The sequence below is a fragment of the Astatotilapia calliptera genome, chromosome 14 (assembly GCF_964374335.1).
Source record: "Astatotilapia calliptera chromosome 14, fAstCal68.1, whole genome shotgun sequence".
NCBI classification, from domain to species: Eukaryota; Metazoa; Chordata; class Actinopteri; order Cichliformes; family Cichlidae; genus Astatotilapia; species Astatotilapia calliptera.
In genome coordinates, this window is record NC_137435.1 from 40,569,353 (window position 1) to 40,593,449 (window position 24,097).

The window sequence follows — 24,097 nt, forward strand, 5'->3', positions numbered from 1 at the left end:
TTACAACACGGGGGAGATCGCGACCATGACACACTGAAACACAGGGTTTAAATATATAGAGGGAGCAATCAGGAAATGGACCACAGGAGGGAAACACAGCTGGGGCAAATTAGAACTGACGAGACAGGGAAAATGTAAACTGAACACACTAAGATAACACAGACTTTCAAAGTAAAGCAGGAAATACATAAGTCATGCAAAAACAAAACACTGACACACCGAAACGTAACACCCTCGTGTTTAGTGTAGGTTTAGTTCAGTGTCAAGTCTGCGTCTTTGTGACTTGTTTGTTTCCTGTTTTACTTTGAAGGTCCTTGTCTTATGTCAGTGTGTTCAGTTTTGCTTCCCCCGTCTCGTCAGGCTCATCAGGTCCAGCTGTGTGTAATCTCCCAGTCTCCTTCAGGAAGTATTTAAGTCATGTGAACTCGTGTTCTGATCGCTGCTCTGTGTGTGAATGCACTGTGTGTTCACCCTGCTGTCATATGACAGATAATGTATTTGAGTGGGTGAATTTTGTGACCCTTCCTCAGCGGCACTGAAGTGGCCGAGGGATTTCTAAAGAGGGGTGGACATGGAGTAGCGCCAGCTACTTCAACACTTACTTTAAAGGTGATTAAATGTTTCCTGTTGATCCACCTGTTTCACTCTTGGCCTCCCCTCAGTCACCTCTGCGAATGATCTTGGTCTATTCCACCAGTATGACACGATTTTAATATTTTGACAAATAATTTAACGTCTTGTGATGAAACTAGCTGCTTTGGTTTGTAGATGCAGTGTTGATGATCGGGGAGCTTCAAGCTTAAAGAAATTAAATAGCAGTGCAGTAATGAATCACAGTTCATATTGTTGATGTGATCAGCTAGCTAGCAGGGCTGCACGTTATCTATCATATGTTTCTGTGAGCCTGGAAGCATCTCAAACACGGGCTGTGTTTCTTTGTATCCACGAGTCCATAAGTTTATAAGGCCGTAGCATGTGTTCATGGAGGTATATAACTGGAAGAAGTATCCTTACCTCTCCCTGTCTCCTGTCTGTGTCACTGCCCAGTTAGCATTATAGTGCATGGATACTCCATTAATGCAGCACAGCTCTGTGCAGCACTCCCTTGCCTACTGTGCTGCTAGTAAACGTTTCAGGATGAAGTGTTTTGCAGGTAGTGCTCTCGCGCTGTGAACTGTAACACATGCTCATGCAAACTGCTCACGTTCTTCTCTGTTTGTTCTAGCAGAAGCACACAGGAGCAGGGTAAGAGAAGATGGCTTGGATTTGCAGCCGTCACTTTGAAAGCTTTTGCTGACTGCTGAGCGATAGTAAGTAGTAAAACACATTTATTCATATGAACATGTGCCAGACGGTGACTGTTTCCAAACATTATCCACCCACCTGTCTATCTTCAGGCTAGGAGCACATTTTCCAGCAGCAAACCATCCAGTGGGTTACATAATAAAGTCAAGATTTACTGTACGGCTGGTCAGCCTAGTGGCAGTCCTGACTTCCTATCCAAGCTCTGGGAAGGTGGCATCCTGCCCACCTGGGACTCGTATGGTTTCTAAGAACCATCTCCCATTCAGAAGCCGAGCTGTCCAAGCTGCTGCTGCTGCCTGTAGCCATGCTACATACTTCTGTTTGAGGTTATGTGAAATAGATTTATTGCTTTAGAAGAATCAGTGTGAAACTGCTCTGCATGGACACTTTGGGGTAATTGAGTTATACGATGGCCTGAGAGTCTTTGTGTGGCTCTCCGGATTTTCAGGAAAATGGTTCCATGTGTTTGGGTGTGTTTACATCAGTCTTTGTAGACAGGAGCAGTTAGTCTTCACCTTTAGCTCTGCTAAAGACACTGGGTAATGCCTGCCTGCGCTCGGAGCAGCGTCATTCACACCAACTGTGTGTCCCAGCTGATAACAGCAGAGCTGATGCACAGGAGTCCTTTCACCGACACTTACGGTTGGATGTGGTGACAGAAAATAACTTCCATCTGTAGGAGTAACAGGAGCCTTTTAAATCTGTCTGCCTGTTGTTACTAATGGTTTACTGATTTAGAGAGAGCACAAGAAACACTGACATACAACAGATTTAGTGATTGGCACATCCAGCAGACACTTACGTAATGAAAACAGTATATTTGGACAATAAAAAATAAAAACATTTCTACACAGATCCTCAGAGGCTCAAATGTAAAACAAACTGTCACGGCGGGGCGAGCTACGCACAGTAGCTCGGCGTGCCGGTGCTGACTAGACCCAAGCGCGGCTACGGCTAGCGGTGGGTTTGGAGCAGACACGCAGTTATTCCAGTAACGATCAGTGCACGAAGCGTGGCTTCGGAACTGTCGTTACAGACAGAGAGCGAGCGGAGCCGGGAAGAGAAAAAGGATTGAAGGGAAAAACACTCACGGTTGCTGAATCAGGCGGAGACTGACGTCGGCAGAGTTTCGGAGCTCCTGACACGAAGAGAATGATGTCTGAGCGGCGAACAGGTGGGTGGCTTTTAACCCCGGCCCCGTGATCAGCTGATCACCAGCTGACACAAACGTTTAAAGAAATGAGCGTTAAATTAAATATGCTAATTTCAGCTCCATTTTTTAAATTCTTGGGTAGCAGCTTGATTTACGACTAATTTCTTCTGATTGGCTGTGCCTCAGAGACAGAAGCTTTTTGCTGCTGGTGGGAGGGGCTTTACAGCCGAGGCTGTGCTCCTCTCTTTAACACCGTAGACCCAAGAGTAGGAAACAACATGTTGAAAGCTGAATGCTAAGAGCAGGGAGATGGCGTGAGCGACATTAGAAAATATGCACACCAAACTAAAGGATTTCAAAAGCACGTATTTATGACATAAACTTTAAGATTCCTGAGTTCAGTGGTTGTTGTTGGTGCCACATAAGCTAGTCTGAGATTTTCCTTCATCTCCAGGGTTTCCAGAGAACGGTCTGAAGAAGGGAAAACTGTTCTCCGGGGGAAATGCTTTGTTGGTGTCAGAACAGACCAGACTGCTTCAAGCTGACGGAAACGCAACACCAACCAAGCTACGCAGACAAGCATCTCTGAACGCACAACACGTCAAACCGTGAAACAGGAGGGCCACACACTGAAGAAGAACCACACCAAACACGTTTCGAGAAAGAACAGGAAACTCAGGTGACAACTCAGTTTCACGACAGTAAGGAGAGTGGCCGGCATCGCCTGGTTCGATGAGTAGTTGATGTGGTAGACGGTAATTTGGTGTAAACAGCATGAAAGCATGAAGCCATCCTTCCTTGTGTCAGTAGTTCACAATAATGGTGGCGTGTGGAAAATAACGAGTTCACCGTACTCAAAAGACCTCAACAGTCACCAGATCTCAGTGCAGTGGAGCAGCTTTGGGATGCGGTGGAGAACGCCGCGGATGTGCAGCCAACAAATCTGCAGTGACTCTGCGAGGCTTTCACGTCATTGTGGACCAAAATCTGGAGGAAATGTTTCCAGGTCCTTGTTTAAGCTGCGCCACGGTTCTGAAAGCAAAAGGGGTCCAAACTTAAAAAAGGACCGGTGAGTGTATGACCTACCACACATTATCAGCCGTGTACATGTAAAAATATACTTACTGCGTGTCCTGAGGTAGAGAATCTGGAAGTCAGGTTTCATTACTTCCTGTGCCCTGATATTAGGACATGTGGGTAGATTAAATCTGTGTGATGTGACAAAGTGCTGACACTGGCCCGTGTGCCAGATGTTTAGTGCAGTCTGAACCTTGAGCTACAGTACTGGCTCACAGCATTTACTTGCACACACACGCCGACTTCATTCCTTAAAAATGAGTTCATGTTTAGTGTGAACATCCACGACTGGAATGGAAGATACATGACAAAATACGGAAAAGCAGAAGCAGTCGTCTTTAAATTACACTGGATATGTGATGGGTGACATAGTGGTGATGAAGACGTGGGAGGCGAGACACTGAATCTGGGCTGCTTCACTTAGTAGAGCTGTGAACAGCAGTAGCTGTCCAAATGTATAGTTTAAGTCTTATTTTACCAGAAGTTTATAAAGCACATAATTATGGAATAGGAAACAATAACCTGGTTTTAGTCTTTTAATAAATAGTCCATCTTATCTTAATGACCTTGTAGTACCATATCACCCAAGGCTGGACTGGGACAAAAAATCGGCCCGGACATTTTGACTAGAGACCGGCCCACCAGGATAAAGATTGAAAATGTGACGTCATTCAGGGGTAAAACCGCAAAGGATTCTGGGAACTTGTGGCAAGAGGTACTAGCGCACGCAGGCTTTCAATTGAAATCAGTCACACAGCGATAAAAAGAAACACAAAAATGTCAAGAAGCCGTTGTATTATTAACTGCAATAGCCGGTCGCATGACAGCCACGGGAAGCCGACGGGTAAAGAGATCGGTTTTTTTTTTTTATCGGATTACGTCGTTGAAGAGAAATTTTTTAAGCCATGTTTCCGAAGTAAGAGGCGACGGATGGTCTGGATATACCAAATATAACGTCCCAGAACACTCCAGCTCACAAGTTAGTCTGCTCCAAGCATTCCCACAAAGGTCAGTCTGCTGTTGTAGTTAATGCGTCATTTTTCTTAACATAATTGGTGATATAGGTTACAAGCAAGTCTGGCGCTGAACAGAAATGGTCGCGCTATGCTCCTCCCTCGTCATGCTCTGTCGATATATTACCTCACTCTGTCCTGTCTGGGTCTATCACCAGCATTGGTCCCACATTACTATCCATCATCAACAGTTCACTGAGGCAAGGCTATGTTCCATCTTATTTTAAACATGCTGAGGTAACTCCTCTGTTAAAAAAAAACAATCTCGATCCTAGCTCTGCTAGTAATTACTGACCTATTTCAAAATTGCCATTTGTCAGTAAATTACTTGAAAAAATTGTTGAAAATCAGTTCAGGTCTCTATTATGTCAATTACAGATTCTTGACCCTTTTCAGTCTGGCTTTCAAAAGCAGCACTCTACAGAGACCGCTCTCTTAAGAGTCTATAATGATCTGTTAATGGCATCTGACGCAGGGAACTGTTCTGTGATCATTTTGCTTGATCTTAGTGCAGCTTTTGACACCATCGACCACAAAATCCTACTTAACAGGCTCAAGGTTTTGGCTGGTGTATCTGGCTCTGCCCTAGACTGGTTTTCTTCCTACTTATCAGACAGGACCTTCTCTGTTAGGACTGATAGGTTCTCCTCTAACACTGCTGCCCTGACCTGTGGTGTCCCACAGGGCTCAGTTTTAGGTCCATTACTATTTTCTTTTTATATGCTTCCTTTAGCTAGTATCATTCAATCTTTTAGCGACCTGTCTTATCATTTTTATGCTGATGACATTCAGCTCCATATGTCCTTTAAGCCTCATCAGCTGGATAGGCTGTCCACCCTAGTCCAGTGCTTAACCCAGGTTTCTGATTGGCTTTCAAGCAACTACCTCGTTCTAAATACTAACAAGACCGAGACCATGATCATAGCTCCTCCTGAGCTACATTCTAAAATCAGGTTCTTGCCTCTTTCTGTCCATCTGTCAAGTCAAATATTCGAAATCTTGGAGTAATATTTGACTCTTCCCTGGGCCTTGACTCTCATGTAAAATCTTTGTCTCGTTCCTGTTTCTATCATTTAAGAAACATATCTAAACTGCGACATATGGTTTCCTCAGCTGAACTGGAAAAACTCATTCATGCATTTGTGTCATCACGCTTAGATTACTGTAATTCCCTGTTTACTAGCTTGGATAAATCATCTCTCTCTCGCCTCCAGACAATACAAAACGCAGCAGCCAGATTACTAACTCGCTCTACCAAGCGTGTTCACATCACTCCCATCTTATATTCTTTACATTGGCTCCCAATAGAGTTTAGAATTCGCTTTAAAATTCTTGTTTTAACATACAGAGCACTAAATGGCCAGGCTCCAGATTACTTATCCAAGCTTCTTTTAAAATACACTGCTGCTCGTCATCTCCGCTCACAGACTCAGAGTCTCTTAGTTGTTCCCCGTACACGACTGAAGACAAAAGGGGGCGGAGCCTTTCAGTCTGTTGCACCAAGGCTGTGGAACAGTTTACCACTACAATTACGTTTGCTTGACTCTGTGGATTCTTTTAAAAAACAGTTAAAAACTCTTCTGTTCAAACAAGCCTTTTGTTGATCTACATATTTTATTTTTTTTTACATTATTTACATTTGATCTTTTACATTGTATATAATGTCTATTGATTTTATTGTTTATTTTAATATTTTAATATTTGTGTACAGCGCTTTGTGATTGCCTGTCTGCGAAAAGCGCTTAATAAATAAAGTTTACTTACTTACTAAAGTTTACTTTGTTTATTGTGCATAAATAGTGAATTGTCCTGACACAATATTGCGTTTCGCTTCTGTTATTATGGTACATTGACAAAAACATATACTTTTATTCACAGGAGAAAACAGTTGTTCTGTATCGCTAATTGTCCAGTACGATTACAGCATACAGTATTATTGTCACTGCTACATTTCTGTGATGGGTACCAGAAATTATTTCCACTACTAATTAATTACCGTTGAGCTCAAAGGTTATATTAATAAACGGTTAACGAATGTGTATTTATGACGACGATTTGTGAGACTGGTAAACTTACCTTTGTTCGTACCATGGTCTTTGATTTTTTTCCTCGTATCTTTTCTTTGTCTTTTCGTCGAGTCTGTCTTTGTACGGACCGGCATTGTTCTCCTTTTGTTTTGTACATTCCTTTTTTTGCGGCAAAGAAAAAACAAGAAGGTGTTGGAACCGAAGAATGAACGTTTTGCGGTGCTGCAAATGCTTGCATTTGATGCGGTACTTGGATTGTTTTGCCACGAGTTCCCGGCATGCAATGCGCGAAAGTCACATGATTGCTAAAGAAGGGGGCGGGTGCATTTGGCCTCCTCGGCTGTAATTGGTCCAGCCCAGAGTCGATCATGACCAATTGGCCAATCCAACACCTTTCATTGTATATACCCTTCCTAAAAAAAAAAAAAAAAAATCCATCGGCCCATAAAAACAAAAAATCGCCAGCGGCCCACCGCCGCCCGGTATGCCCGATGGCCAGTCCAGCTATGATATCACCCTATTGCCGTACATTTTGGGAGGAACACCCTTCAACTGGTGCGGGAGTATGAAAGGGAATCAAGGAAACTAGCGGATTATAGGAACCATCTCCGTTTCAACCTAAGATGCAGACAAAGCAGAGTTGTTCCTAAGAGCTTGCGCCTTGGATCCACTGTCAGGGGATACAGAGCAGACTTGATTCTACAGAGAGCACAAAATCACCTTTTAAGTGAAAGGATAAGACAGGTCCATTTCACTATAGATGCCCTCCAGATCAAGATCAGCCAGACCCTGCAGGAACTGGAAACCCTTCTACCCTCTCCAATCTTAGAAGAGGTTTACAAGTTTGTGGACAAGGCTCAGCGGGCCCAACACTCTAAAGGAAAAGAAAGACAACGCAGGAAATTCCACACCTTGCTTTCAAAAACACACACTCCTCATCCTGAACCTACACAACCCAGAGAAGAAAACACACCTGAAGACAGTCAGGAGAAATGGGTGAAGAACTTTTCAGACAGGAATCTCACTGAACCTGAAAAGAGAGTATTAGCCAAAGGACTCAATTTTGCCATTTCTCCACAACAGCTGCCCATAGTGGACCTCATCACAGCCACAGAAACCGCCATACGGATTAATAAATTATCACAGACAGAAGCAGAGCAAATCAGGATGAAAGTCTCAGCCACGCTCTCCAGTGCCAAAGTCCCTCCGTCCAACCTCACAATACAGGAAAAGAAGGCCGTCGCTTCCCTGAGCAAAGACCACAACATCACTGTTTTACCAGCTGATAAGGGAAGATGCACCGTGGTCCTAAACACTACAGATTACCACACAAAGATCACAACTCTCCTCAGTGACAACAATACCTACGGAGCCTTAAAGCGAGACCACAAGCAGCTACAAAAAGAAAGTTATAGCTTGCCTTCAAGACTTTGAAAAGGACAAAATTATTGACCGCCTTACATATCACCGCCTTTACCCAGGGGATGCCATACCCTGCATCTATGGACTTCCTAAGATCCACAAAGAAGCTGTCCCACTCAGACCCATAGTCCCATAGTCAGTAGCATAAACTCAGCCACTTATAACATTGCTAAACACCTTGCTACCATCCTTGCTCCTCTCGTGGGGAACACCCCACACCACATCAAGAACTCCACCGACTTCACCGACAAGGTCCAGAAACTTACCCTGGATCCAGATGAAACCATGGTGTCCTTTGATGTAGTCTCTCTCTTCACCTGCATACCCACCACGGAGGCCGTGGAGACGGTCAGAAAACGACTACAAGAAGACAGCTCCTTGGAGGACAGGACCAACTTCACACCTGATCAGATCTGCACACTGTTAGACCTCTGCCTCACCACTACATATTTCAAATACAACGAAGGCTTCTACAGACAAACACATGGCTGTGCCATGGGCTCCCCCGTGTCACCTATTGTAGCCAACCTTTACAGTGGGGCAAAAAAGTATTTAGTCAGCCACCGATTGTGCAAGTTCCCCCACCTAAAATGATGACAGAGGTCAGTAATTTGCACCAGAGGTACACTTCAACTGTGAGAGACAGAATGTGAAAAAAAAATCCATGAATCCACATGGTAGGATTTGTAAAGAATTTATTCGTAAATCAGGGTGGAAAATAAGTATTTGGTCACCTCAAACAAGGAAAATCTCTGGCTCTCACAGACCTGTAACGTCTTCTGTAAGAAGCTTTTCTGTCCCCCACTCGTGACCTGTATGAATGGCACCTGTTTAAACTCATCATCTGTATAAAAGACATCTGTCCACAGCCTCAAACAGTCAGACTCCAAACTCCGCCATGGCCAAGACCAAAGAGCTTTCGAAGGACACCAGGAAAAGTATTGTAGACCTGCACCAGACTGGGAAGAGTGAATCTACAATAGGCAAGCAGCTTGGTGTGAAAAAATCAACTGTGGGAGCAATCATCAGAAAATGGAAGACATACAAGACCACTGATAATCTCCCTCCATCTGGGGCTCCACGCAAGATCTCATCCCGTGGGGTCAAAATGATCATGAGAACGGTGAGCAAAGATCCCAGAACCACACGGGGGGACCTGGTGAATGACCTGCAGAGAGCTGGGACCAAAGTAACAAAGGTCACCATCAGTAACACACTACAACGGCAGGGAATCAAATCCCGCAGTGCCAGACGTGTTCTGCTGCTGAAGCCAGTGCATGTCCAGGCCCGTCTGAAGTTTGCCAGAGAGCACATGGATGATACAGCAGAGGATTGGGAGAATGTCATGTGGTCAGATGAAACCAAAGTAGAACTTTTTGGTATAAACTCAACTCGTCGTGTTTGGAGGAAGAAGAATACTGAGTTGCATCCCAAGAACACCATACCTACTGTGAAGCATGGGGGTGGAAACATCATGCTATGGGGCTGTTTTTCTGCCAAGGGGACAGGACGACTGATCCGTGTTAAGGACAGAATGAATGGGGCCATGTATCGTGAGATTTTGAGCCAAAACCTCCTTCCATCAGGGAGAACTTTGAAGATGAAACGAGGCTCTGGAGCCACCTCCACAGGACAAGACTCAGCAGTCCATCTGCATCTAAAGGTCAAAGGTCACTCATTCGAGGATGCCAATGTTCACATTTTGGACAGAGAGGACAGATGGTTTGAAAGAGGAGTGAAAGAAGCATCTATGTCCACTGTGAGCGACCATCTTTGAACAGAGGCGGGGTTTACGACACCAACTCTCTGCCATCTATAATCCAGTTTTGAGATCCCTTCCCAGACGCCTTAACGCCCACTCACATCCTGGGCCATCTGACCTCAGGAAATCACATGATAAGGTGGGGCCAGGTTTCACAATGAACACACCCGAAACTCTGGCTGATTGGGACCCACACCCAGTTTCACACCTTGGCTCAGGCGATTAGAGGATCATCAGGGGGTCCTTTTGTCCCTCTGTGGGGGGTCACTCCCACTAGGTTTATATCTGGGACTCTCCAACATTTGACCTTAGAACTGAAGAAGCTTCTCAGATGAGAGGTGAAACGTCTTCAAGCAACTTAAAGAAGTCCAGACGCTTTTCTTTACAAGCTCCTTTGATCGCCCTATTAGAGCACTTCACTCTCGCTCTGCAGGCCTACTTGTTGTTCCTAGAGTATTTAAAAGTAGAATGGGAGGCAGAGCCTTCAGTTTTCAGGCCCCTCTTCTGTGGAACCAGCTTCCAGTTTGGATTCAGGAGACAGACACTATCTCTACTTTCAAGATTAGGCTTCACACCCCTGTCTCTCTTCCACAGCATGTCCTTATCCTGTCTTTCTTCTCTCTCCCCCACCAATCACAGCAGATGGCCCCGCCCCTCCCTCAGCCTGGTTCTGCTGGAGGTTTCTTCCTGTTAAAAGGGAGTTTTTCCTTCCCTCTGTCGCCAAAGTGCTGCTCATAGGGGGTCATATAATTGTTGGGTTTTTCTCTGTACCATCTACTGTACAATATAAAGCGCCTGGAGGCGACTGCGGTTGTGATTTGGTGCTGTGTAAATAAAACTGAATTGAACATAAAAGGAAAAAGAGACCTTTCCCCCTGTATGTGTAGCATACAGTTTAAACATACAGTGACTCCTGTTGGATATCATAATGTAAACTGAGTGCTTGCAAGTGAACAATAAATTACAAAAGTCAGATGTGGTGAAAAAAATGAATAACAATTTCCAGTTCAGAGCGTGACATCATCTGGCAGTATTTCTTGATGTGTTAAAAGAAGACAAACCAGAGATTTAATGTGAGCATCCAGAGTGAAAGCTGCAAAAGTCGCCCCAAGGTTCCTGATAGAAGGTTTAGCAAATGTGTCAGGGGCACCTCGAGTTTCCATGACCTTAGTTACAAATGTGTCAGGGACGTAAACACGGACTTCTGTTTTCTCTTCACAGAGTTAATGGCCTCTCAGGCTGTGTGACTCCTAAATGACAGTGACAGCAGCGCTGCGGTGGTGGTGGAGTGGATTTCATCTTCTGCTGAAGCGCTGTACGTCAGTGGTGCTGCATCACGTCTTTGCTCTGCAGCTGCTGGGCACCTGAAGCTTCTCAAGTATCAGACGTCTTTGGAACATTGCAGTGATGTTCTTGCATCTTGGAGTCAGACATGCTTTATGAGGTTGTCTAATGGCATTCATACGTACTTACATAAGCTTAATTTATCAATGAGGTATTTGGCCTCGCACTCCGTTTGCCCATGTAGCAGTCTGCTGTCACGCTGTATGATTTGGTTAGCAGGAGTACGCTTGAAATCAAACCTCTTTTATCCGAGTAGTGCCAGCAGCGTTATCGGAAAAGTGTGTAAGTGTGAATCCTGGGGTAAGGCTTCCTGTCTGATTATTCACTTTGTGCTCAAAACCATCAGCATCACAGCAAAACTGGGAGCGACTGCATGCTGCAGCACTATCTATCAGTTATTTCCAGAAGTCTGCACACAGTCAGCTCGGAAACGCTGAACTGGAGACGACGCTCTGTTTTGATGACTCAGGCTGTTCATTTGCAAAAGTGTCACCAGGCATTTGTCAGAGCGTCTCCTCACGAGGATGTGCAACAATGATTCTGCGGGTATGAGTTAACCTGGGCAAACTTTACTAGTGTTCACATGTGCACCTGCTATAAAGGGTGTGAGCAAAAAGAGGGGCTGTGCCGAGGGTGAGTCTCTGAATAGCAGGTCGTGGTCAGTAACTTTGCTTGAAAGCTTTACCCTTCAAAGCCGCATCCTCACACCGTGACATACAGCGCTATAGAAAGCACACTGAACTTTTCACGTCACAGAATCTCCCACATCGACAAACGCGGCGACGATCCAGTCACTAACCTTTGTGCTGGTGCACGGCCCCTCTGGCCCCCGAGCCGAAGCCACCATAATAGGGCTCATATGATTGTTGGGTTTTTCTCTGTGTCATGAAGCGCCTTGAGGCGACTTTTGTTGTGATTTGGCGCTATATAAATAAAATTGAACTGAATAAAAACAAAGTGGACTCCTGTTCTGGATTTCAGATGACATGTTGGGGTTTGGGATAAGATGAAAGCAATGAAATACAGTTCTGTCTCTGTGCTGTGGTTCATTTCTATTTCAAACAGCAATCGATTGTCTGGCAACAATCTTTTCTAAAACCCTGGCGAGAAATGGAAGTCTGGAAAAGGTTCTAAAATTATCCAAGGACTTAATATCCAGAGAATATGTTTTCAGAAGAGAATCGTACACTTGTTTTTATTTGAAATAAACCGGGACAGTCAGGAGTGAGGAATTCATTACAGACAGAATGTGCAGCTTCTTTTAGGAATCTCACGGGGAGCTTATCCAGAGCACATCAGGGCCTCATTGTATTAATCATCTCAGCGAGAGCCTCCATAGAAACAGAGTGTTTGACTGAAGTTCAGATGACTAACGACAGGTCAAATTGTGTTAAAACCCTGCTAACACACACACACATGCCAAATATCTCTTGGATGCATCAATCGCACTGTGACTGTGTGTGGATGTTATATAGAAAGCAGTTATGTCAAAAAGCATATAAAAAGGTGCTTCTGTGACTGAGGCAGGTTCTGTAAGGCAGCGGTCTCCAACCTTTTTTGTGCCACGGACCGGTTTATGCCCGACAATATTTTCACGGACTGGCCTTTAAGGTGTCGAGGATAAATACAACAAAATAAAACTAGTACCGGTACCGAAAAAAAGAAGATTTATTCATAACACACTGAAAAGACCCAGGAAAACCGAGTTAACGATAAAAACGATAACAAAATCACGCTGAAAACCGATAAAAACCCTGAAAACTACACATTTCACACCTGAGCCTCAACTCTCGCAGCCCGGTACCAAACGACTCACGGACCGGTACCGGTCCGATGCCCGGGGGTTGGGGACCGCTGCTGTAAAGCACTCTAAATGCTCAGCTAGAGTAGAAAAACGCTGTATAAGAACCAGGCCATTTATCATATGGATAGAAAGGGTTCATGCATGTCGTCCTGTTAAATGAGACTCGTGGGCAGGTTGGGGCAGCGACTGCTGTGCCGATGGCTCGTTATAAAAGTACGGGCTCAGGTGTGGTAAAGGAAAGCTGACCTGTGGCTATAAGCTGTGGATACTGGCCAGTGGAACAAGATCACAGACATGACCTTTGTGTGAAGAGACTGGGTGAAGAGCTCAATCATGCAGAACGTCCTAGCATAGATACACTGGATCTTATGTAGCACTTCTCTGCTATAACATAGCACTCGAAGCACTTTGTATGTAGCTTAATCCCTTTGCATCAAAAGGAGACAGCTGAATGGGTTCAGGCATCAGACTGGGACCCCTGTTGGAAATTTTCTTTAGGCATGTCCAACTGAGACAAACATAGGACATTCTGGACAACTGTCTCTCAGTTTGCTTGGGAACCAGTTTGGTCTTCTCTGCTTGGACCAATTTATTTTGTGACCTGGACGAAGGTAAGTGTTGGATGATAGATTGTGGCCTGTGAACATGGTTGTTACTGTTTATTGTGCAATACAAACTGCACTTTTTTAACAATCATAATTGTGACGTGTAGGAGAAGATACATTTCTAATAAATGGTTTGGTTTTACAGGTGTGCTGTCATGTGTGCATACTCCCACCATGGTGTTGATATCCACCATGTAAGAGGAGCCTTTCCCAGTAAATCTCCCCCAGGCTACTCTGCAGTATCACTTAGATTAAAGTGCAGAGTTTAGACATTTATGAAGAGTCATTTTATGACCTACTGCTCAGTATCACAGCAGTGAACTCCATTAGTGCTAAAACTCTTTATAAAAGAGGTGTCTGAAAGTAAGGCTGAAGGGAGCCAGTCTGTTCTGTGTGTACTTGGCCTATGTGCACCACCTGTGGAATTCCCATAGTCTTTACCAACACAGGTACAGACATTCATTCTTAGAGAATTCCTTCACAACATTCCTGTTTGTTTGGTTGTTGGGAAACATGAATGTGTTTCAGAGTACGCACGATCTGATATCCTCGTGTTGGTGTTGTTCCCAGATCAACATACTAAATGTTGTTCCAGGATCAACATTGCAAGTGACCAATCAGAATGTGGTGACGTCATACTTTTGCGACTTCGGGAAAAACCGCCGTAAAACAAAAAACTGTACTTAAGCTGCGAGAAACCGCCTCTGTCCGCCGATCAACGGACCCTGACCCTGACCGTTTAATAAACGCTAAGCAGAACTGATATTGTCCTTGCAACATTGGAATTTCATAAATGCACGAATGGCTTGGTGCGCAAAAGAATAACGTGACAACAATGTGATTGGTCACTTGCAATGTTGAACCTGGAACAACTTTTACTATGTTGTTCCAGGATCAACACGACGATATCAGATCATCCTTCAGGCTACAGCGCTCCCTCGCTATGACGCGGTTCACCTTTCGCGGCCTCGCTGTTTCGCAGATTGTTTTGTGTGCAGTTTTCCATGGCTTTTTTTGTTCGTTTGTTTTTACAGCGTATTGTGTTCTGACTGGCTGTAGACCATTGTCAACCAATCTCGTGCTGTGTCTCCTGTACAGTACAGAATGCGTTCAGCTTGTCAAATTTACATAAATCTTCGATCCCTATCAATCAATCAATCTTTATTTATAAAGCACTTTTCATACAGAAAAAATGTAGCACAAAGTGCTTTACATAGTTAAAAGCAGCCCACCCCACCCTCCAACTCACTCCCCACACTCTCAATACACATATATCCCCCCACCCCCACACACACACACATACACACACGCGCACACTTAAAGAGTAAAAATTGGGCTGGGCTCGCATGAGCCAAGTGAGGAAACATTATAACAGAGAGCCGTCTGCACCGGGAGCCGGTCACAGACCGCAGCTTCCAGGCTGGGCACACAGCAGGAGGGAGGCCAAGGAGCCCCCCAACCAGGCTGAGAGGACCCCAGAGACCCAGCAGCCACGGTCAATAACAGCCCCGGTGCAGAGAGCGCCCTCCGAGGAAACACTGGAGATATGACGCAATACGATATATACAGGGTAAAATGATAAAATAAATAAGAACAGGATACAATATAAATATAAATAGAGTAAGAAGATTAAAAAATGAATAAGAATAAAATCAATAAATATTAGGTAAAGTCTAAATTAATAATAGAATAACAGGATAGAATAAATAAGCATAAAAAATAAATAAACGCTAAGTAAAAGCTAAATTAAAAAGGTGGGTCTTGAGCCTGTTCTTAAAAACATGTACGTTCTCTGCGGCCCTGAGCTCCTCCGGCAGGCTGTTCCACAGACGAGGACCATACCACTGAAACGCTGCCTCTCCGTGAGTATGTGTCCTGACTTTAGGGACAATCAAAAGGCCAGTACCAGAGGACCTCAGGGTCCGCGAGGGTTCGTATGGTAAAAGCAGATCTGAGAGATAAGACGGCCCAAGACCATTAAGACATTTAAAAACCAATAAAAGAACTTTAAAATCCTCCTTTGTTTACATATTTATGTAGAACTGCATCTACATGTATGTCAGACATAGATTTTGTATGGTTGGGTAGTCTAGGTATAATAATAATGGATTTAAATTCGATCCTGAAACACACGGGGAGCCAGTGCAGCGATTCTAAAACCGGTGTAATGTGGGCGTAATGTCAGCGTGACTCTGAAGTGCTGGACTGTATGTTTGTAAGTTTTCTCCCCAACAAACACGACAATGCCGATGAAACATTTTGCACTGTCAAAGGCTCCTGCAGTTGCCTTTGGTTTCATTCTATAATACTGGACTTATTTTTCTACGAAGGTTTGAACTTTAGAGTGTTTAAACAAGAGAAAAAAGTCTGAGAAAAGTGTATAAAGTGTGTGGTGAAGGGTTTACGGCCTTAAAACATCTAAAATAATTGTAAAAAATAAAGTTGGCGGATTTCACCTGTTGCGGGTCATTTTTAGAAAGTAACTCCTGCGATAAACAAGGGACCGCTGTACTTTAATTTTAATTCCATTAGTTTGTGTAATAAAGCTACTGATCAGAAAACTTTGTTTGTTTTTCATTCACTAAGTTGTGAATAGTGGTGGATCATGAGCCACATGAGTTCTTGTTAAATTTCTTTATGCATTTTGAGCTCTTTTCAAATTTGCAACTGCAGGCTAATAGCTAGCCAAACAGCTAGCTATTAGCCTGCAGTTCATGCATTCAGAAAACACCCGCAGTCAGCTTAGGTCATATGGTGGTGTCAGCCCTGGCGTGGACATATTTGTGTCTGACAAATGATGAATTAGTTTGTTTGTTACCCATTTAATCATCTGGTTACTCCACAGATTTGTCTCAAGTGGAAAAATGTGGAAAGATTGAGGTCACATTTTCAATCTAATTTGATCTCTCATTCTCGCTTACTGATGTTCCTGAATGCACCGAGGAGTCGAGTAAGTTTAAGCCATAGGAGAGATTAAAACTCTTTGTCATGGAAAAAATGCGTGAATGCAATAAACAGCAGTGCAGTTATCAAGGCTGAGCGTACATCAGATGTGTTTGATAAATAGATAGGCTGGATGAAGAAAACCCACGTGAAAGGAGACAGGCATACACATGTGCAACTTTTATTTGACTTTGGCTACTACAAACACTCAACCGTAACAGTGAATTTTGGAGAAAATGAATCAGATGTTTTCACTACGGGGGATAGCTGGCATGTGTCTACACATGTGAGCATAAATCTCATGTTCTCAGTCACATGCTTGCTATGTAGAAGAAGAAGCAATGAAATGCATTATTTCGGCGTGCTCTCCTACAACACAATTGATTTGGAGATGCTCAGCATTTGAAGGGCTAATTCTGTAACTGGGAGAAAGCGCTGACCCTTTGTTTTTGTTGGTCTGTCATGAGTCGTGGCTCCAGATACAAAATTAAATTAAGGGCTTAAAATAAAAATCAAATCTTAAGGAAATGAAAGTGTTCATCCAGTTTTGGATCTTGTTAGACCCAGTGAGGGGAGACAATTTTCCAAAGGGAGTGAGTAGGTAGCAAATAACATAAAATTACATAAGCTGCAGAGGAAAGGCTGTAGGCAATGGAGGGGTATAAAAGTTTCAGTGTTCAGCTTGGTGCCCTTTCAAGCTGTCTGCTCATGTGGAAACATATGAACATGTCAAATTCCAGCCTCTTGTTGTGAACAGAGAGGCTGTTTTCAGCACAAACAGTGCAACAGTGCACCACTCAATTTGCATTGCCGTTTCACCAGCTGGGATGGTCTCTAAGTGGCAATAAGTCCCACATTCCTGCTGTGTAGCATTTCTGCTGAGGGTTTCTGATCTGGACACCAGGGACTTGGTGCTGGCTTGGCTAGGTGTTAAGATTTGCAGCTCTCAAAACTTTCTGTTTCAGGAGAAAATATCCCCATTACGCTGCACTGATAAATATAAAGTACAAATTTGCAGTCATTATAAGTAATGCTATTACCTCATCCTGAAGGTTTGCAGCCACTACAAGCTGTAAAGTTATTTTCTACTTTGCATCATTCTGCGGTAGGTCAGATGAAATGTGGCCGAGGGACAAGCTGTCTGTCACGGCTGTTATCTCAGATCCTTTAGTGGCTCAGTCGGTCACGAGAATACACCACGCAAGAGACGTAAAACCTTGTAGCAGGGACCGAAGGCTCGATGGACCAGCTGAGGCTTCGGGGAGCTTTCCCCGACATATATTGAATTGTTATGCTGAGAGCTGGCACGACAGAAAATGATCATTTTTTTCAATTCAGCATACCGAGCGCCTGGATGGCTACAGGGAGATTTTATATCTGACTTTATTGTATTGTGTTAATCGAGTTCTAACTAAGTGGCAACTCTGGCCACTTTAACAAAGCATTAACACGTTACTAGACCTGCAAATAGAAGCTGTGTCTGCCTCAGAGTTTGAGCTGCTGTGTTTGTAGTTTTGGTGGCTTTTGGAGGAATTTCATTGAACTATTGGACACATACCGTGCTTTGCTGTGAGGTAAAGAAAGTTTACCTCAAGAGACACATGACCAATTCAGTTCAGCGCAAAATCACAACAACAGTCACCTCAAGGCACTTTTCACTGTAAGTAGATCCTACAATAACACATACAGAGAAAAAGCCAACAATCACATGACCCCCTATGAGCAGCTCTTTGGTGACAGTGGGAAGGAAAAACTCCCTTTTAACAGGAAGAAACCTCCGGCAAAACCAGGCTGAGGGAGGGGCGGGGCCATCTACTGTGATTGGTTGGGGATAGACAAATAGGATAGAAGTCCGTTCACACCCATTATCATAACTATTATAACCGTAAGCCCACAGAAGCCCCAGTGTCCAGAGAAACATGCAGACTCAGAGGGTGGATTTAAACCCAAGGCCTGCTTGCTGTACGGGAACAGCTACAATCAGCACACCGCTGTGCGGCTGATTTCGATAAGTGTGTATGACTGAGGCTGTTGTTATTTGTAACAGCATGTTTGCCTTTAACATTATAGGCACAGGGTGTCAGACTAAACCAGGAGCACAAACATATCGACCATGAATGTGTTCACATTTAAAACCTTTCACTCACACATCTGCTCATTTTGCATCATGTTGCCCTCTCGAGTTTCACACTCTCTGATAGTCTGAGCAACACTTATGGTGCAGTTTAAGCTAGATAGCAAACTAAAGTGGTAGGCACTTAAAAATGGACTCCGTTTACCTGCAGCTCAGTATTCACATAATGTGCCCAGATACAACTGACAGCTGGTAAACAGGGCGCTGTATGAGAAAATGCTGCCACGGTTGTTTCTGAAGAAAAATGTGTTCAAGTTTTGGGAAAAGGGTCAATGAGACAGATGTACTGCGTTTGGTATTTGTGACATTCTGTTGTTTTGTTGATCAAATGAGTTAATCATGAAATCAGACTTTTATTAAGTTGCATCACATCCACCAAATCCAGAGGAGATTATGTCAGTAGGCTGGAGTGTATTAGAAAGATCAGCAGCAGAGGTTACACTTGGTGTGTGTGTGTGTTGATGATTCACAGCCGAGCTATTCAAAGTCATTTCCAAGTATGTGTTATTCCTGTAACAATGCTGGGATGAGACTCCCGGCTGCTGTCAGAGTTACATTTGTGATGCATTGTTTTCAGGCGTTACTAAGGACACTATCTCTACTTCACAGGAAGCCTGACGTCAAACAGCGCTCTCATCTTCTTAAATAATCTTCCCAGAGATCTAGAAGGTGCTGCCTGGACAGTGTGTTCAGCGCGAGCTCGTATGAGAAAGCCAGGGCCTGGGATTTTTTTACACTCTCATCATTTCAGCCACGTTCTGCGACCCGAGCTGTGTTTCCACCTCCTCATGTACGTGTTGCAAAGAGGCTCTTAAGATGACAGATTTGCGACACGGGGCACGTGCTGCAGGCTTTAAACGCACACTTTCACTTTTTCCTCATTAGCCATTGTCTGCGACAACTCTGTTTCATTTTGAGATGAAGGGTGAAATTTATATCAGACAATTAGGACCAGTTTTTGGAGCACATGAGGGATTTCTGAAGCGATGCAGCGATGTCCAACCCACCAACCAACCATCAGAAAAGGGTCTCAGCACTTTTTTCCATTCGGTCATGACAGAGTCTTTCCATCGCATTTCAGGGAAATCGTGGAAAAGCCGACCTGACAGCGGTGACAGTAAAGCGCCTACGACACCTCTGACATTTTCCAGCAGTCCTGTTGTCAGCCAGCACATCTGGCCAAGTTTAGGATGGCAGAACCTGCATATGAACATGGAGGAAATTAGTTTTAATCATAATATGTTAGTAAGAATGTGCGACATGTGGCCACGTATACTGAAGGCATTTTTATTTTGTAGATTAGCATCATTCATCACTCTGATAAGTTTAAATAGAGTAACCTCAGAACAAGGAGTCACTCATATCGTTAGTTCAGACTCAAACACTCAAACCGTAACCCTGCTGCACGCTTGAGAGCGTAGGCTTCATGCATGGGTGATATGTGAGTCCTATGCTGGTGCTGCTGGGGCGGCAGCATCTCTGCTGGGGACAGGAAGAGACTGAACAGGCTGATCTGCAGGCCCAGCTCTGTTCTAGGATGCCCTCTGGACCCAGTGGAGGTGGTGAGTGACAGGAGAATGGTGGCTAAGCTGTCATCCCTGTTGGACAACGTCTCCCAGCCCATGCAGCAGACTGTGACAGCACTGAGCAGCTCCTTCAGTGGCTGCAGCACCCACGGTGTGGGACGGAGAGATTTCACAGGTCTTTCCTCCCCACTGCTGTCAGACTCCACAACAAAGCCTCCAACTGATCAAACACATCCACACATGTGCAATAAGACTAAGTGCAATACTCTTTCCTGGCACCATTGTATTATACTCATATTGTATATAGCATTTGTATTCCATTTTATTTGATTGTATACAGTATTTTATTTTATTCTATTGTGTACAGTATCTTATTGATATCTTATTCCAGTGTTTTTCTCTGCAACTTTGCACTCTCCACTGCTGTAACAAAACTAATTTCCCACGCGTGGGACTAACAAAGGTTATCTCATCTTATTCCAACCATAATAAACTAATTTATTAGCCAATGATTAGCCGCCCTAAATTAACAGTGTTGGTAATAACCACTGTCATGTCTTATATTCCTGTAATGGTTAATCTGCCAGCGTGGATCAAGATGGTCTTTGTGTTGCTTCAGTGCTAAAAAGCAATTATGGTAATTATACACTTTTACAAAAAAAAAAAGCTGACAAAATAATAAAGCTGTCATTAAGAAGTCAAATTACAGTTATTTACATGCTAAACTGCTTTCTTAAACAAGTCCAGTGTGCCGGCTCACATTTGGGTATAAAATGTCAATTCAGTTTATTTGGCTTGTTTAAAACAGGCAGTGGGAGAGTTTTAGAAATAGGTGGTTAAACATAATTCATTTTCATTATTTGTGTATCACAGTAAGGCACATATGTACACGCCGGAGCTGGGCTGTTCTTTCTGGGGTTATGAACTTGATTGCAGAAGTATAGAGCTTTTACAGCAGAGGTCCTCAACCTTTTTTGCACCACGGACCAGCTAACGCCTTACAATATTTTCACAGACCGGCCTTTAAGGTGTTAACGATTAAAAACCCTGAAAATCATCGGTTTCACACCCGAGCCTCGACTCTCGTGGCCTGGTACCAAACTACTCACGGACCGGTACCGGTCTGTGGCCCGGGGCTTGGGGACCGCTGGAGTACACAGCTTTTTTTCTACATTTTTAGGGCAGAATATAACACACATACGCTGGATGAGTAGCAGAGGACGGACACACACACACACTTGTACTCACATCACAATATAATACCAATACCAATATAAGCTCAGTTAGCTGCAAACTGTTGCATGGTGTAACTTTATAGGATAAACTGTTATTCTTGCATAAGGTGAGATACACAACTGGTGAAAGGTGCACCTGAAGCAACATGCTCAGACTGAGTCACCATGTCTGTTTCTTACTAACAGCTCCAGGACTGAGTACAAACAGTGCACACTCTCAATGATGGCTGACGAGGTCAGAAGTCTTGCAAGAACACACTCTGGATACTGAAGCTCCTGTGAAAAATAGAGCCTCAAATCAGAAGTAAAGTCAAATTTCATTTGTATCTGCAGGGAGGCTGACACACCTGAGCCCCGCCTGCCTATAAGAGCGAACTAAGTCCGGACTATGATGATGTTGTTGGTGTGTACTGGTGCAGCCATGACAGTGTGAACAGCAACCGTGAGGAAAGGACTTAATAAAGACGCTGAACAGTATAAACATGTAGTCGGGTCTGCCGCGTGATGTTTACAATGGACTTATGTAGCAAAGAAAAAAATGATAAATAACTCTAAATATGTTTTGTATTTTAGATTCCTCAAAGTATGGCACCTTTTCTTTGTTGACAGCGCTGCAAACCCTCGACTTTCTTTCAGTGATGTAGTCACCTGAGATGGTTTCACCTCACAGGTGTGCCTGCCAGGGTTCATTGGTGGAGTTTCTTGCCTTCTAAATGAGGTTGGGACCGTCAGTTGTGTTGTGTAGAAGTCAGGTTGGTTCACAGCTGACAGCCCTGTTTGACAACTGCTGGAATTATATCATTGGTTCATATTATGGCAGTCAGAAAAACCATCAAGCCCTACGATGAAACTGGCTCACATGAGGACGCCCCAGGAAAGGAAGACCAAGAGTCCCTCTGCTGCTGAGGATACATTCATCCGAGTCACCAGCCTCAGAAATCGTTAACAGCAGCTCAGATCAGAGCCCAGATAGATGACGCACAGAGCTCCAGTATCAGTCTGTGTGTCTGATACTTTATGGTCAAATAGCTGCTAAGAAACCACGACTGAGGAAAAGCAACGATCCTGATTATTCAGAGCTGCTTTCAGGAGTGTGGCCATACCAGATGTAGGAGTCTCGAAGATCTTGAGCTAGACTCTTCTGATTTTTAGATTCCAGCACAGTAAATAGAGTTTGCAATTCAGACCTACAAACCTGAATCAGGTTGCACACAACACAACCCAGCAGGTCAATGAGGAATCTTTCTTTTACTTATCAAGGAAAATGCTAAATATGCCTCAAATTAAAAGAACACCATTACAATGATCTATTCTGACAGCACACCTAATTAAATCAAAACTAAAGCATATCATCAAAAGGTAACTGCCACAGGAATCACAACTGTCAGTGAAAACACCCACGAACTATGTCTGCTGCTTCTCTCAGGGCATCATATTCATATTGATAAGAACAAAAATCCCACAAATAAAGATGCTCCATCTTCTGGTAATTCAGCACTTGGAAGGCGGTGCCTGCTGCTTGTTACTGCTGGTGGAGAAGCTTGTTGTTCTTATTGTTGTTGTTTGTGTTAAAGTTTTCTAAAATGGGAGCTCCAGATGATGAATACTACTACTTGTTCAAAGTTGTACTCATTGGAGACTCTGGAGTGGGGAAGAGTGATCTGCTGTCGCGTTTCACAAGAAATGAGTTCAACTCGGAGAGCAAGAGCACCATCGGGGTGGAGTTCGCAACCCACAGCATTCAGGTGGATGGCAAGACGATAAAAGTTCAAATCTGGGACACAGCTGGGCAGGAGTGCTGCAGAGCCATCACCTCAGCGTATTATCGGGGTGCAGTCGGGGCTCTCCTAGTTTACGATATTGCAAAGCACCTGACATACGAGGATGTGGACCGCTGGTTGAAGGACCTGAGGGACCACGCTGACAACAACATCGTCATCATGCTGGTTGGAAACAAGAGCGACCTTCGACATCTCAGGGCCGTGCCCACTGACGAGGCCCGAGCATCTGCAGAAAAGAACAGTCTTTCATTTATTGAAACTTCAGCCTCGGACTCCACTAACGAAGAAGAAGCATTCAAGAGCATTCTCACAGAAACCTACCGTATCATATCTCAGAAGCAAATATCAGACAGATCTGCACACAAAGATTCCCCAGGCAACAATGTAGTGGACATAAGTGTCCCCAACACTGGATGGGCAGAGGGGCAACAAACTCCTCTACTGCCAAAGCCTGTGACCCCGACCTCCTTTCCCAGAGTCACGTGAGTCTGAATACATAGAATCATGTTTCAGTAATCAAAATGTGAAACCTGTAACAATAGACCCAACGATGTTTGCATGTTTTTCAGCATAGTCATTATTTTGCACTGAACACACACCTCACGGCTGCAGCTTTCCAGCTCAGCCACACACACTACCAACAACACACACACACAGACAGCCTGGTATGGTGGCGAGGCGTGATTGCAGATACCGTGCAGGTGCATCCATCTCCCCTGCAGCGGCACCACACCCACGCCAGACCACGCCCCGCCACACTACCCTTACCTTGTGGAATATTTTGCAAAGCACACTGTGCATGTTGTGCTCTTTCATTTTATCCCATGGCACACACTGCAGTGTAAGCATATCTATGTTCCATCCCTTCTTTGCTGATCCACAAGCATAAAGCTTTGCTGGGATCAAACTTCATCATGGAAACTTGTAAATGGAATTATAGAGAGTGCTGAAATTTGGAGTAACAGG

The 24,097-nt window shown here is 44.0% G+C and overlaps 1 long non-coding RNA gene and 1 pseudogene across 3 annotated transcripts; both read left to right on the plus strand.

The window, feature by feature from the left end:
* Nucleotides 1–978: 978 nt before the first annotated feature.
* Nucleotides 979–13,744, plus strand: LOC145420039 (uncharacterized). Of its 3 annotated transcripts, none has more exons than XR_013901317.1 (4): nt 979–1,310; nt 1,398–2,479; nt 2,913–3,527; nt 10,981–13,744. It is a non-coding gene; the product is annotated as an uncharacterized LOC145420039 (long non-coding RNA). The 3 variants fall into 3 exon arrangements; XR_013901318.1 differs by having other exon boundaries at nt 988–2,479; nt 2,913–3,137; nt 3,269–3,527; nt 10,981–12,262; XR_013901316.1 differs by having other exon boundaries at nt 986–2,479.
* Nucleotides 13,745–22,904: 9,160 nt separating this feature from the next.
* LOC113036191 (ras-related protein Rab-11B pseudogene) lies at nt 22,905–23,588 on the plus strand (annotated as a pseudogene).
* Nucleotides 23,589–24,097: the final 509 nt, after the last annotated feature.